Here is a 16373-nt window from a genome sequence, read left to right on the forward strand (position 1 = left end):
CGGCTACTCTTGAGGACTGCTATCAATAACAACATCTGTTAGCCAAGTTGTTCGGAACACACCTTGTCGTATAATTAACTTGTCACTCGTTAGCATGATTGCTTTCAGAAACAGGACTATACACTCGGCTCAATCTAGCTATTTCATATTTTCCCGAGCATTAGAGGAAACAGTGAAGGTACTGCTCGAGTCACGTTTTCCCATATCCCCACGCAGCCATGTTAATTAGGTCTTAATGACCACTATTGACTCATTAACAGGCATTTGGGGATTGTGTGGCACAGCGGTGGCACCACGGAAACCAAATGCCATTCTGTCAATAATATTCAACCACCTGACTGATTAATTATTCTGCATACCTTTAGACTAAAACCACAAGCGGGCTCAAATATCAAGTTGATTAGCCAAGCTTAGTTGTTGAGGGCTTGGCAGAGCAAAGATCCTGTCTCACTTAAGGTTGTATCTGGCAAATAAGTAAACAATGCAAACATTTTTGGGGATATGCAAAAAAAACCAGAATCCTACAGTCAGTCTGCTCCTTTCTAGGAACTGGCTCAGCTTAAAAACTGATGGTGTAATCATGGGCTTCTTTGAGAGATGAAAAGGGGTCTGATCAGAATCTAAGTCACCCCAGCACGCGTGCCTTCTAAAACAAAGAGGCAGCGCTGAGAGATCGTCAACAGGCGCTGACAAAGTGGTGCAATTATGATGAATTGGGATCTGACAAAATGTTTGTCTGAGGTGTAAACACACGAGTCAACAGTACTAAAGACATAACAGCATAAATAGATCACAGCTGTTAACAGCTTGTCTTAATCAAACAAGACCAAAAATGTAGAAATTCCACAAGAGATTTGAATGCTGTTATGGTGGAAAATTGGACATGTTGTGTTCTTTCTGCTAGATAAGTAACAATGTCATTACATTCAATAAATGATAGATAAATATTAACATTGCTGCAGCTGTGTACTTTTTTGACAAAAACTGTTTGTACGTCACTGATAAAACCTCAATGAAAACTTTAAAACAACACAAATTTTTGACAGGCTGCCACAGTGAGAGAAGTCAACACACACTACTAATTTTTGTATCACCTGCCTTGCTTGCTGGTGTGTGATGGTGTAGCTTGAAAGACAATTTACCTTTTCACCTCCAGTCATTATTGCCTGCGGCAATACTTCACCTGAAGAGGAAAAAAAATCTAATTAACAAAAACTGTCATTTGGGAATTATGATACGACAGCAAAATACATGTGTCCATGTATATATATATATATATATATATATATATATATATATATATATATATAGATACATATATATGCCACATATATTTAAATTAAAAAAAAGAAAAACTTAATATCTAATTAAAATGATAACTGCCTTCTCATTTTTCAAACTCTCATATCCTGAGGGCCAATTGGGATGAGTGCCCCCCTCCCTTGCCCTGCCCATGCAGCTGCAGCTTCTCCCTCTCCATCAGTCCTTCTCCTCTCTCCATCTCTCCCTCTCTCTGTCTTTCCCTCACTCCACTGTGGCTCAGTGAACTGCTCCTACAGCAATATCCCATCATTACCATCTCCCCAGCTGAGCTTCAGCCAGCCATTATCATGCGGCATTATTAATCTTCTTGTCTTATCAACTTGCAAATCACAAACCATTGAGCCTTATGGCGCAGTTTGGGGTGCGCCGTTATTCATTTTGTAGGTCCAGCTAGGATGCGAGTCTTTCTAATCACCGGCGATTGTCACTCTCCCACTGCTGCCCTGCTCTTCTCTCGATGTTTCACTCCATCGTCGCTTTCACTCTTTCACCTGAAGGCTTCCCTCACTCGTCCATTCACCCAGGCGTGACACTGTGTCTCTTTGGCTTTTACACACACACTCATACACACACACACACATATATATATATATATATATGCTGCATATTACACCTCAATATTTTGGAAGTATGCAAGAACAGAACTGTAGAGAATCAAACATGTTCTGAAATAATTAAATGAGCTTAAGTAATAAACTGGTAAAATGGACTGTCAACAGCAACATGAGTCTGATGACAACCATTCAAAAGCACTCCCTTACAAACAGCATTATCTTCTGGCTTCATATATTAGAGCATCATATACGCTCTGTTTTTACTCATCATCATCCTTTCTATTCCTGATATTCTCCTTTAAAAACTGAAAATATAAACCATGAAGTATTTGAATGAAACCCCCTTTGAGCTCCGCTTCTGAAAGGAGTCTACAGCGAGTCGGATTAATTCCATTAATGGGCCGGCATTAACATCAGTCTGTCTCGAGCTGACCCCTTCTCCCTGACACATACATCCACAACGCTCCTGTCATCTCTCCCTCTCACGCGCTCCCTGCTCATATTAGTATTCCGGTGTCGAGTGGGGAGGCGAAAAGAGGGAAAGTTTCTTTAAAGACACCCCGTTGACCCCTGATTCTTGCTCTCACTTGAGTTTGCTTTTCTCCAGGGCTAAAATATTCACCCTGGAAATGCGGTGTGGTTATGGCTATGCAACTTGAAGAAAAAATAAAAAGTATGTAAGGAATCCGCAAGGAAAGTGTGTTCGTCTCCTGTGTGTGTATGCGTGTGCATATCTGAATTTGCATTTCCTTTGAAAACTTTGCATGATAAATCACCATTTCCCCCCATAGCTCATTAAGCACTATACAACAGGTACTGGGCATGAAATATTTAGCAGAAGACAAAGTGTTTCATGCGCTCCTATGGACCCGGCTATTACCCAGGCCATTCACATAACATCCGCTAAAAACAGCCCACCCTTTGATCTTCATTAATATAGTTTGGTTAAATATTTCAAATACGCTTTCATATGTTTGATTAACATCTTTCAGAATTATTCAGTAAAACAGAAATTAGCTCTGAATGTTCAAGAGCTAATGATGAAATTGCGATTACCCTCCCATCACTACGAGGCTAATGGCATTCAAAGAAGAGTGGTAATTTTCTATTTGATCAGTAATATAAGGCAATGCATACTGGACATACCATGAAACTTCATGTATCAACTTCCCCCGTTGCATTCAAATATGTGCTTATAAGCCCTGGGTATTAATATTCGTGATGGGTGTATTTTAGAGAACATTTCAGAGAACTGCGTGCTCGACATTGTAATTTCCAAGCTTATCTAATCAATTCTGCAAGCTCCATCGGCCTCATATCAGGCCTTGTGAAAGAAATCATCTCAGTAGCACCTTCAGAACACTTATAAATAATGAAAAACAGCTTTTAAAAAGAAAGAAGCGCTTTAGGAAAAAGAAAATGTTGATTGGAAAAGTGCCTTTTATCCATGACTTCAAATCTTTCACATTCCGAAGATGCGGAGGACTCCGGGCAAACTGCGACGAATAAAGTACCCCTATCTGACCAACAGAAGAAAAAAAAAAGTATTAATTTTTTAGATAAAAAGTGCTGACAGCACAGAATGAGCCAGGTGGTATTTGGATATGAGCAGTGAAGATGAGATGAGAGCCATGATGATCTCTTTCATCTCATGTGTGGGGTTGTCCTTGAAAACTTCTCTGAACTCCATGCAGGAGAGTAGCTTGTTGCTTGTCTTGGCTGTAAAATAATTGATCTCTCTCTGTTTGCAGAGTTTGTCGGTGAAATTCAAAACCAGAATTTGATCAAGTTGGTATGGATCAGATGTGCATGGGATCATCATTTTCTCACTGTGCATCACGACACGTGAAGCCACATTGTCTGAGTGGGGAGAGACTCTGAAACACAAGAGCAAGGAAGTTGAAGGAAAAATAAAGAAATAAAAAAAACTTTTACACGGTTAATGTATTGTGTCCTATTTTGTCATGCAGGGGTAGGTGGAAGGTATGCAGGTGAGAAAATACAGACTTTTTATGCCTATCTATAAATTAGGAGTGGTGGGTTGATGAGCAGTGAAGGAGAGTCGTGTCTTAGCTCAGAGACGGAGTTGGAGAGAAAGAGAGTGTGCGACTATAGCAGCAAGATGATCCATTACACACATTCACATGCCCACAATGATACACTGAGGTATTGATGACAGTTATCCTGTTAGACTGCTATAGAAAAAGCTGCTGGGCAACACACGTGCACACTTACACACACACACACACACACGCACACACACACACGGGTGCCAGGCACTGAGGCCCCAGTGCATCTCCTCCGGTGAGGATTTGCATTCTGCTCCTGGCAGGTCGACCGACAAATTGCCCAGGCAGCCGCGGGAGACGGAGGCTCTGGCTGAGGGGAGAGACGCTGTACAGAGAGTGTCTCATCCGTCTGATACTCTCTGTGGAGCCACTCCTGCAACACACCTCACTTCCAGAGGCACGGCTGATGTAGGAAGACAGGCAAGGACTTTCTTTTGGAGGCCGGAAGGCTGGATGGACCTTCCCTCCCTGGGGCCAGGAGGGGCTCGGAGGCCAGTGTCCCCCCCGGAGCTTGCCCAGGGCCAGCAGCCCTGGGGCTATCGTTCTCAAATCAGGCCCCGTTTTCCCAATCAAAGATACCAACTGGGGGGAAACTGCCCCAAAGTGCTGGTTAGTGGGCTGAATAATTCACCACTTGAAATGTCGTCACACAAATGGACTATCCACTGAAATTAGATGGAAAAAAAGAAACGCAGCACTGGTCCTGACCATTCTAATTTTAAAAACAGTTACTTAAAGGCACATTTCAATCTTTAATCGACTGGTAAAATGAATAGCAAAGAAATGGGTTAAAAGATGAGCAAATAGGAAGAATTCCAAGTTAAGGATCAAAGTGAATTTTCACTCGTCCTCCTATTTTCTCATGATTAATGACTGAGGGCAGTTCTGCAGCCTTATTAACACACTCAAGTTAAATGAGGATGATGTAAAGATACTCATGTTGAAACCACCAGTAATAGACTTAACTAGGATTTTTTGCAGTCATGCATTTTGTCGCTGCTTTCATCAAAGATTGAACTTGAGAAAAAAAAAAGCACGCTCAGTCAAAACAGAACTAAAACCAAAATTAGGGAGAGAAATTATAGGTTCTCAGCATTTCAACAAACTCACAAAGAAACTTACTCACACTGCCAGGTGTTTAGGATGATTCAGGAGCCAGACTGTTGCCTATTCAACCCGGTCAGAGTTCTTTGATATGCTTCTTATGCTGCAGACGAAATTAACTTTTGATGTCTTCTCCTGGGGGCTCACACCTGATAGTCAACATTTATCAAACTTAGGTGCTCGTGGCCTAACATGTAAGCCTGCCTGACTGCGTCAACCCCACCTCGAGGCCCACTCAAAGAGGCCGTGCTTGGGAGAAGTAGTACAGGTAGTAAAGTCAAAAGAAAAATGGTGAAAGGGCAAAATGAAAGAGTGAGAGGGAGGAAAGGAAAAAAATGAATAAGCACCCACCAAAGTGTCAGTGTTTTTCCGCATAGGTGCTACTCTGAGGTACGGCTCAGAGGTTTAATGGCTGTGAGTGTGTTTGTCTTCAGTAGGTACAGTGTGCACATTCTCAGCCTCCCCCTTGTGTTTGTTGCCATGCTGCCCTCTCTACCTTTCCTTAATGAGGCTAGACGCGTGGCTGGCTCAGCACCTGCCGTGGGTGGCCACAGGGTTAATCCCACCTGGCTTCCTCCCTCACTTCGTCCTCCGTCTTCCCTCTCTTGTCTGTCTCTCTGCGCTATGCCTCTGGGCTGCTGACGGCAGCAGGCGCTGTACGAGAGGCCGATGAGGAGGGAGGGGAGGTGACAGGAGGCACAGATATCCTGGGGTAAACCCACCCACCCTCCTCCCAGCACAGCGGAATGAGTTGTACTAGACGCTGCTGGATACCTGACAACTGGACGCCTTCATAAATTACCAAATGAAGATTGATCGTTCTCTCTTCGCATTTCTTCTTTTTTTTTGTCAACGCACAGGCAGATGAACACTTAAGCAGGGAGATGAGCTTACATGTTCATGCATGCAGCCAAACAGAGAAAGAGTGACATATGAAGAGAGCCACAAACACACAAACTGGCCCACAGAGTCTCAGCTGCAGTTGTCACCTTTAAGGTAAAAGTGATGGAGCTGCTTCATGCTCTACCAGTTAGATAAAACAGTCAGTCAAGTGGGTAGTCACCTGGTCAGTCAATCGAACTGGTGATGCAGACTCCATTACAGGTCCTGTCAGCAAGGCCAAACTCAGCTGTATTATTTATAGAGGGGCAAAACATCCAAGAAAACTGCAACAAATGTGTGTGTGTGTGTGTGTGCCCTCAAATCAAGAAAGGTATGTGGAAAACCTCTCACTCCATCTTGCCAAAGCACACATGGACATGCACAGTACACAAACACACTATGGCAAATTTAAAATGTCTGCTGTCTGCATGACTAACCCGAACATGAATGTATACTGGGCTGAACGTGCAGCATTTGCACCCTTCTTACCCAAGTGGATAAAAGGGCGGATTTGAGTGGAAGGATCAGAGCCGTTCACCTGAGATTGATGCCCCTCCATCCGATGCGGAAAGATCGTGTACATCAACCCGCCCCGCCCGTCAGTATCCTGCACGTTTCAGTGGTAAAACCGTCCACATCAGCAGAATGTCCATAACAGCCACACACTCCCATACTCACAAAGTTAATCGACTTGTGAAATCATAATCAGAACCATGTGTCTCATTCTCTCTCTCTCTTTCTCTCTCTCTCACATACACACGCTCTTCTTCCTATATCTCACATATGCTTTTTTTCCCTCTCCAGGAACAGTAACCTTGTCTTGTAAGTTGCTTACTCAACAGACCTTGTTATGGTGTGGCAGCTTTACCACTCCCGCCTCCGGTAAAAGGTCAGCACTGTCGCGGCCGATCTCATTTCAATGGGGGCCTGCCCCGTTATGATCGGGCCATTATCATAAGCTGATTCACAAATTGGCGTGGTAAGAGATGACGGGACGTGGGCCATGAGGTGCTCGTGGGTGAAGGCACGACACGATAGAGGACAGTGAGGGGAAATGAGTAAATAGCTACCGAGCATATACTGTACAGACAACAAACTAGTGTCAGTGCGAGCTGTCTCTGCCACTGCCCATTTCCTGGCTCCTATATCCACTTGCCGTCATGGACTGTGTCAGTAAATTGGCGGCGCCTCAATGAAAAACAGAAAGTATATGAAAGAAAAAGTGGATAGTGAAAAAAAGAGAAAAGCATAACCTCCTGACTTCCCCCTTAAAGGAGCCTTTTACATGTGGAGACACACTAGAATGACTCGAGGGGCTGTCAGAAAGCTGAGAAAAGAGCTGAGGAGAGGAGGAGAGGAAAGAAAAGTCAAATAAATCTGACTGATATCCCCCTCCATCGGCTGGCCAAAATGCCAGATGCAATGTAAATCACGATGCGCAGACTGTCCATCCCGGTCGAGCTGACATTACCCCCACCAGCTGTCTCTGCTTTACGACTTGGCCAATCATCTCATCAGGAAGCAAAGGCGCAGAGATTGATGTTTATTCAGAACCAGCCGACATATTTCAGTTACACAACCAGCAAAAGAGACACTTAAACATTAGTTCAGCCCGGTAAATGAACCCCGAATAATTTAATGTGCCGTACTGAGGACACAAGGAGATGGGAAAGGTTTCATGCGTATCCATTCATCTCTTTTCCTGTCTCTTACAGTGACCAGGAAAGTTTAGAGAGGGTCAAGTTCATGGGTCCTAATGGTTTGACATGCCTTAACATTCTCCTTAAATATTAATAGTGTGCACATTTGATTTCCACACAGTTGCTCTAATGTGCCATAAAGGACACCCATTCAGGCTGTGTGTGTGAGGTCAGACTCCTGAGGTGTGTAGTATTATAGGAAATCTAACCAGTTGTGTTTCTGGCAGAAAGTCAATACTGTCCTCTTAGAGTTTGCCACCCTCAGTAAAAGCAGCTACTCCGAGACTAAACTGTGGAATGTATAATGTCATACCATAATAAGGTTTATTATTACAACTATTAAACTGAAGTCAGAGGTCAGGTTCAAATATAGAAAATAGGACAGACAGGGAAGCCAAACAGAGACAGGAAAAGGCAAAAAATGACAAATTCGTTTAGATTTCTTCGTAAACGGCATACATAAGAGACAGTGTGAGTACTGTAATGTGCCCGGGTTTTGACCCTTGAGACTGTGCTGACTTTACCCGGTCGTCAAGACTAAGAAACCTCATTTATATTTCCACAGGTGAGCAATTAAAAACGTTCCAAAAAACCTGTCTGTAATGAATTACTGGGTCCTGCTACTTCCCCCAAACATCCGCCACCTCCGCAAAATCCAACCTCAGAGTGAAAAGGCAAATGGACAAGAAATGAAAAAATATATCTATATAAATTAAGCCTGCAAAGCCAGTGTCTCACTGCTCAACACAGAAATAACGGCAAGTTTAAATAATCCTGGAGAGCGGCTGGCCAATAAATTTCTGAGCAGAGGTTAATTTAGTGTGGGGAAACCTCGCCGCAATTACCTTGTTCGATGCCTCCCCTCCGAATGCCCTCAGGGCCCCGTCTGAAATGTCACCCAGGAGGAGAGATGGAGGGATGGAGGTTTGGCGGGATGGAGACCCACCTCGAGATGCAGCCATGGAAAACAAGGTAATCAGGACAGGCTAAATGCTAATAACAAAAGTAATTTTAATGTCTGTAACCAGAGAATATGACACACATTTTCCATATAACTTAATGGTAAGAAGAACAGAGAGACCAATGAATGGTAAGGAAGGATGTAAATAATGGAATTTCTTAAATGGCTTAGCTAATATGATTTTAATTTTTTTTTAAAAGTGATACTGAAATGATAATCACATTAGCGACGCATGCAGAACAGCCACTTTCTGCTGTTTCAAATGGGATACATTTATTTTGGTACCATGACAGGAAATGTCACGCAGTTAGTGACTTACCCTGGGTCCTATTTCATGTGATTTTATGGATCAGTGACAGAATGACTCCCCTCTTCCCTCATCATCCAGCACGCTTGCCTGCCAATACACAGGGCTATCACACTCCCATAAGCTGTGGGTCTGGCGTGCGATATCTACTGCTGAGATCTGGGATGTCTGTAATTACTGCTCTATCTTCATCTACTCAAATCAGCCCGATCCAGATCTTTATTTCCCCGAGGCCCCGGCCAGGCTCCTAGCTAGCTCTTACCTCCCAGGAAGGCACAGCCAATGCCTGTGCTTTTTAATCAGACCCCGACTCAAGCTGTTCCAGCAGAGAGGAAAAAGGCAGTCAAGCTGTGCCAGTGGCTTTTAGAAGGTGAAAGGGTCCAACAAAGTTTTGCCCAAATATAAACACTGACAGTCTTTTAATTCAAACGTTGCACAGTATGGTAGTCAGTGGCGCAGCTGGGAATAATATATTTTTTATATATATACATATAATTGTCTCGGGACACAAAGTTGACTGACTTTCCCATCTTGACTTGTTTGAGTTTTCAAGTCATTAGTGAGCTGTGGTGCCCAGTACTATCACACAGAACTAATGGCCCCACAGAAATTTTGTAGAACCAACATCTAATTTCATTAAGGACCTCAGCTTTTATAGGGAGAAATGTTTTCGTTGGCTACTGCTCCAGCCCCTATGCCAATGCATACTAGTTGAAATAAACATGTTATCCGTGTAGCATGTTTCAGTGCCAGTGTGTGAAAAAACATGCAGAACCAAAAGAGGGGGAAGCTCATTTGCACTTCAGAGCCCGACTTAGCAATCTCTGCAGGCCTTTGCTTATTTGCTCACCGCCTCCCCACCCTTCTGCATTAAATGGTAACAAACCAAAACAGCGGGTAGTCCAAAGGCCTCGCATTAGAATTTATAAACAGTTTAAAGGAGACATAGAGTAAGCAAAGCATTTACACAAACATCATCAATATTTCACTATTCATAAAACTTCCTCTCTTATGTACAGTTAAATCCTCATCTCCACATAAATGGAGTTTTAGCCTGATCCGGCCAGCTAATTGATTGTGACTGTTTGTAAAAACCACTAGTGGGATGAGAAGCGCATCCCCCTTCCACCCATATTCATTCCTTTTAGAGAGAAAACATCTCCAATGAAGCTTTTAATGGCGTATGTACCAATAAAATCAGCCCATTGAATCAGCCTTTGGAGTATCAGGGGTGTATTCAAGTTGCTTGACAGTCTGACGCCTTTCCAATGTCAAAGAAATTACTCGCAAAGTGAAGAAAATATGCGATGTATTGACATGGTACCTTGCCTGGTGCTTGAGAACAACAATATTATTATATTATTTATATATTTAGAAAAAGAGACATTTCAAACACAGAGGAGGCCAGTTCTAGCTACAGGTAAATACAAAACAAAACTTTATTCCTCTCATCTTCGAAGAAACACCTGAAACCCACCAAATTTACAAAAGCAACAGCCCGGCATTTACTCGACACACAGAGGACAAAAAGCTCATGTACCTTAATGAATACATGCCAAATAAATTAGACAGGCAGCTTGAGCAAACTCAAAGGTCTAATTACGAACACAAATTCAAAGAACATAATGTATGAGGAGGATGAGCGAAGTGGTAAGTTAATGCCCCACAAAGCAGGAATTCACCCACTGACGTGGGACCAGAGTGCACAGCTTTTGAAGTGAGCACTGTAGCTGAGGCCTATGTTACAAATCACCTCCTTGCTGCTCCAACTGCCTGAAAACACACACTCTCCAGACACACATGCTCAAGTGCATGCATACATGTAGCCAGACACACACCAGATAATACTAAGGAGTGAAGGGTGAAAACAATGTGAGGAGAGCAGTGGAGATGAGACAGAATAATGGAAAGAGTACTCTCTCCACAGTATGCCATGGAGAACACCCATTTGTTTTGGTTTTTTTCCGGTTTATTTCTCTGAAAAATTATAAATAAGCAGCTCGTGTAAGTTGTGAGCACACTCTCCTGTGAATATGAAGGCATGTTTGGACGAGTGCCTCCTCCTCCAAATGCATCGCTTATATTCTACATCTGCAGTGTGATTGCATTGCTAATCAAAGCCAAATATGTGTTTCTGCAGAAGGAAAATGCTTTACAGCTTTTAACAAGGCACAGGTGTCACAGCAGAGGAAAAAATAAAGACCCATGAAATCCTTCTCCTCCTCCTGCTCCTTTATTCCTCCTCTCTCAGGTGGATCGCTCATTAAAAGATTGCAGTACAGCAGGTGTTCGGTCACAGAGCATTGAAGGAGAGGGTGCTTGAAGTGGCAGAAATCACAAAGCGAATCGGAATGCAGTTACACATGAAGAGGAATGAAAACACACACACAAATGTGCATTCAGCATACACGCATTGCAAGGAAACATATTACACATAAATGCACACAAACACTCTCAGGCTGGTGGCGAACAGCTGCTTGGAGCGAGTCCCTGTAGATTTGACCAACAATATCAGAATTCTGGCCGTGATTGGGCTGCTTGGGTGGGCCGACTTCTGCCGACTCTCACACACCAACATGCTCCGACATGTACACACAGTTTATTAGGAGAGTTTTTGGAATCTATGAAGTTTGCCACATTTTAACACCTCCCAGGCTCCTCAGTTTACACATGGTCGTCCACAGTGACACAGCAAAAACTGATTTTAGGGGCGTTATTGAGATATTCAAGATAATGAATTAAAATAATCAATTTACATCTTGGGCAGTCCTGAGTCTTATGGTGAGGAATGGCCTCTGTCTGGGCACTCCATAAATTTCTGATTGGTTCTTCAATCTCTACAAATGAACCCTGGCTCACATTAAGTGTAAAAACTGTATTACCGAGGCTCTTTGCCTTAGACTCAAGTCTTTTGGCAGTTTGTAGCTTCATTGGAGAATGATGGAGGCTATTGTGCTTTTGGGATCTTCAGTGCTTTTGATGTGGAAGTTCTGGTACCTTTCCCTAGATCTGTGCCTTGATGCAGTTTAGAAGCAGGATGCATCAATTGTGCTCAATTGTGAGTCTTTTCTTTTAAATACACTCAGAATAGGATACAAAAACAGGTTTTGCTTTGACAATGTGCAGGACTGTGTGTAGACTGTTGAAAAAAATATTGCAGTGAGGAAAAGTAAGAATTACAAGAGAAGTCTGATTAAAATAAGAAAAGAAGTGCAGAAAGTAAGCTAAAAGACTCCTCTTCACATCACAGAAGTCAGCTGACGCTGTAAGCATCATGCGTGCCCCAATTTATGATAATGCAATAAACCGTGTAGAAAGACGAGTCACAATAGTTGTAATTTCCCCTCTTCTGCTTGGCCTTCATGTAAATGTTGCCGTCTGACTCCATAGGGGGGCCAGAGTGCAGCCTGCACAACTCCACGCTGCACCACAGAGATAATAGCATATGTGTTTGCAGGGGATGCTATTTTTACGCAGGAATGCCAGATCCCATTCCTTCAGCACATTTCGTTTTCTTTTTACTCTCAGACTGATTATTTCCTTGCCTTTCTGCCCCCCTATTTCATCCTGCCCGCCCGATTCAATTAATACTCAGTCAAAGTGAGTATCAAAGTACAAAAATCAATTCATCATGCCCCAGAATCAAGCCTGCTCTTCTTTTGTGGTTTTGCGGTGGTTTACAAATGCCCTTTAGATTGGTGAGACCCTGTCCTGTATTACACCGTTTTATTGTCTTCCTTCAGTCCAGGGAGAATGTTGTGTTGCCTTTTCTCTGTCAGGGCTCCGACATCCTGAAAGTTGAGTATGTGTTTGTGCAGGCATCCCACATAAGTGTGTGCATGCTTGTATACAGGGACCACTTGTTATTCCCATGGTTGGAGCTCACCAAGGCCTGTGGCTCTGTGTGTTTACAGCTCTGGGGGCTTGTTGCCTCCTGACTACAAGAAAGACTGATGAATAAATAACATCCTACTCTCTAGCTCACCCTCTCTGAGGCCTTGAAGTTTGTGCACGCCTGTGTTTGTGTGTGCGCTCGTGCTTTTTAGCCGCATTTGCGAGTTTGTGCGAGGATGTGTACACTTCTTTCTGTCTGTTTGTGACCATGCATTTCTCAATATATGTATGTGTGTGTGTGTGTTTGTGTCTCCAGCATCTCTCAGTGGACCAGGCTCTCCTTCATCTGCCTGATTCGTGGCCCCTCTTGGCACCAAGCCCTCAGAGAGGGATTGCTCTCTGACGGAGCAAGGGACAAACACGGATGGAGAGGAAAACATTCTCTTTATCCTCGACATCAGTGGGAATATGCAGAAGCCTATGTGAGTGCACGATGGCATATGTGTATGCGCCTTTTTCTGTGTAAGTCGAAGAATGAGAGGAAAAAGAGACATCTAGAGAAAAAGAATGCATTAACCAGTGATATTTTCCTCCTACGAGACACAACTGCAAGGCTTCAACCTGTCTCCAAGAAGATGCTTTCACTAAGAATTCTAATTAAACTCCCCAAACACTCACACTAGCCAAATGCCACTTATTCACCCTGACTGGACGCATCTGCATGCACACAGTCTGAATTTTATTGCCTCAGTGAAAAGCAATGAGGGTTAATGCACCAACCAACAAATAAAGGCCTCTTTGCTGGTAATCTTTAAATGATCTCTGCAGTAACAATAAAAGAGTCTCTTGTTAGTACTATGGCAGCTCAATGTTCATTTGTCTCTTGCGGCTGCCTATGAAACGTGAGCAGGAGGGGGAAGTGGTTTTATTTACATGGCATTATGTTACATCAAGTGGTTGCACTCAATTAGCGAAGCCATCACAATGGTTTTAAGTCTCTAATACACTCTGCTGAAAGGGACCATGACTTGCTAATAGGGTGTAATTCCTTTTGTATCTGTATCCATGTGCAGCGGTAGGGAGGGAAAGGAGGAGAGAAAGAGGGGGGGGGGGCAAATCCATATCATCAGTAAAAACAATGCATCAATTAAGCAATTAGCGAGGAACAAACTGGGCAGCTTTCCAAACCCTCCCAATAAGGCACTGTGCCAAGGGGGCTTGTAATGTTCATTATACCCACATCACAGAGATGGAGAGAGAGAGAGTTAAAGAGAGAGGCTTGTCTTTTCATTTGTAAAGTCGAGGCATTTGTCTGCCAGCATGGAGACGTTTTGTTCCGCCAGATGTGCTTTTTACTGAGGCCACATGGTCGGTCAAGGCTGGGGAGAAGGTGTGCATGAGTGCCAGCTTGTCTTGTGTATGGGGTGGCACTGAACGGCCTCTTGGCTGCCATCTGATTAATTAAGACTTGAAAGGGGCCCAGTGGCAGCAGGGTTTTAATTGTGGTAATTGGGGTTAATAAGGTGCCATTACACGCGCTGATCACAAGTATTGTTTCATCCAGACAGGCAAATTGAGCAGGGTTAAACACTGATGGTAGAAGGGATGGGAGGAAAAGTGGAAAGAGGTGGTGGTGATGGAGGGTGGGGGGACTTGGCAAGGATTCATGCCACTCGTTTCTGCATGTTAACACCATGTATCCCCTGTTGGGTATTTGGAGGCTAACGCTGAAAATTAGCAGTGCATTGGCAACTCTGAAGTTGTTGTCAAATAAAAAGTTTTTGTAAATTACTTTTTACTATAACTTTCTCAGTTCAAGTTAGTTACATAAAAAATTAGCATGTTTAATAAAAATTATGATTAAGATTATTTCTATGCATGAACAGTTATACCGCACTTCTTATGTGCTGTGAGGAACTGTAGTTTCACAGGGCAAGCTACTGGGAGAGGAACAATTATCTGGGTGTTAGCTGCTAGCCACCAGGATTTGACAGGGTATTGGATGCCTTTTGAGTTCACAGTACAACTCTGATGACCAGAGATTATTTTTAGGGAATTAACTGCAGTGGGAATTAAAAACTCTTTACTTTGGAATATCAACATTAGGACATAGCAGCACATTTCTTAAGTTATATTTTTGAGTAGTTTACTGCACTGAACCACAGCTAACCTCAGTTCATGTGGCCAGGATCCTGCTGTTCCCAAGACTTCACTGTCCAACATTATATATAACCCAATTTACAAAAAATGCTGTGAAATGTACAAACCCAATTCCATGAAACTGAATGCAATTATTGGCCAACCTCATAAACCATTATTTAATTCACAACAGAACAAAGAAAACATTAAATGCTGTAAATGAAAATCAGTCGGCAAAAAAACTTTTTGTCTCCAAACTGTGAAGCCATTTCAGAAGAATATTCCCCAACGCAAAATTGTGAAGACATTGAATAGTCCATCATCTACGGTGTATAATATTGTCAAAACATTACAAGCATCTGGAGACATCTCTTAGTGCAAGGAATATGGCTGAAAATCAATATTGGATACTCATGATGGGCACTGTATTAAAAACAGGCACGATTCTGTCATGGGAATCACTACATGGGCTCAAAAACACTTCCAGAAACTGCTGCCTGTGCACACAGTTCACGGTGCCATCCACAAAGAGAGTTAAAGCTCCATCATACAAAGCAGAAGCCATTTGTGAGCATGAGGCAGAAATACCATAATCCTCTCTGGGCCAAAGCTCATTTAAAATGGACTGAGGCAAATAGAATTTGAATATGATGCCAGCAACATGCCTCAGTTTTGGACAGAGGCAGCAAAATAGTGTGTAATGCAACTTGCCAAATTGTCTTGATTGGTAACAGGTCAGTACAGTTTGTGTGCATGAAAAGAAAATCCCAGAGAAGCTGCATTTCTCAGAAGTAAAGATAGGAAGAGGGTCATCACCCATCATTCTGTGAAATAAACTGATAAAACACTTCAGAAATAAAATGTCTCTGTGTAAAATCTAAACATTTTAAAACATAAATCAAAAATGTCCTTAAAAGATGTATAGAATGCAGAGAAATGGGAAAATGGTCCTCGGGTTGGACAAATTAAAATTTCAAATTCTTTGGAAAGCTTGTACAATACCGCCTTAGGGTTAAAGAAAATAGAGATCAGTTCAAAAGCCGCCATCTGCAATGGTATAAGGCTGCATTAGTGCACTTGGCATGGGTAACTACTGTGAAGGCACCATTAAAGGTTCTGTTCGGTTGAAGATTCTGTCTTCATGAGAGAAATGCTTACTTATTTCAACAACATAATGCCAAACCACATGTGGCAACACCACGGCCAAATGGTAAAAGAGTTCTGAAGCCAAACTGTCCTGCCTTGAGACCAGACACTGTCAAACATACTGTTTAATGAATTACACAGTATGAAATGCTACAGTGTTGTTCAGAGAAAAGAGGATGTAACACAGTATTAAACATGCCCTTCTTCACTTCAGATATTTTCTCAAAGATAGATACATTTCTCAGTATCAAATGTTGTGGTTGTGGCCTCTCATTTAATTACAAAAAATTTGATTCTGCGTCTATCTACATTTTCCACAACTTTTTCATGCACTCTTTCCAGTCAGACGAAGGT

At 42.6% G+C, this 16373-nt stretch overlaps 1 protein-coding gene across 1 annotated transcript in view; it reads left to right on the plus strand.

Annotated features, from left to right (window-relative positions):
* Positions 1 to 14876, plus strand: part of gxylt1b (glucoside xylosyltransferase 1b) — a 366738-nt gene extending 351862 nt beyond the window's left edge. Inside the window, exon 8 of the transcript XR_011909971.1 lies at positions 14864 to 14876. The gene's annotated coding sequence lies outside the window, so the exon portion shown is untranslated. The remainder of the gene's footprint in view (positions 1 to 14863) is intronic.
* Positions 14877 to 16373: the final 1497 nt, after the last annotated feature.

This window comes from Leuresthes tenuis, unplaced genomic scaffold (assembly GCF_036924035.1).
Source record: "Leuresthes tenuis unplaced genomic scaffold, fLeuTen1.0.hap1 SCAF_23, whole genome shotgun sequence".
Classification (NCBI taxonomy): Eukaryota; Metazoa; Chordata; class Actinopteri; order Atheriniformes; family Atherinopsidae; genus Leuresthes; species Leuresthes tenuis.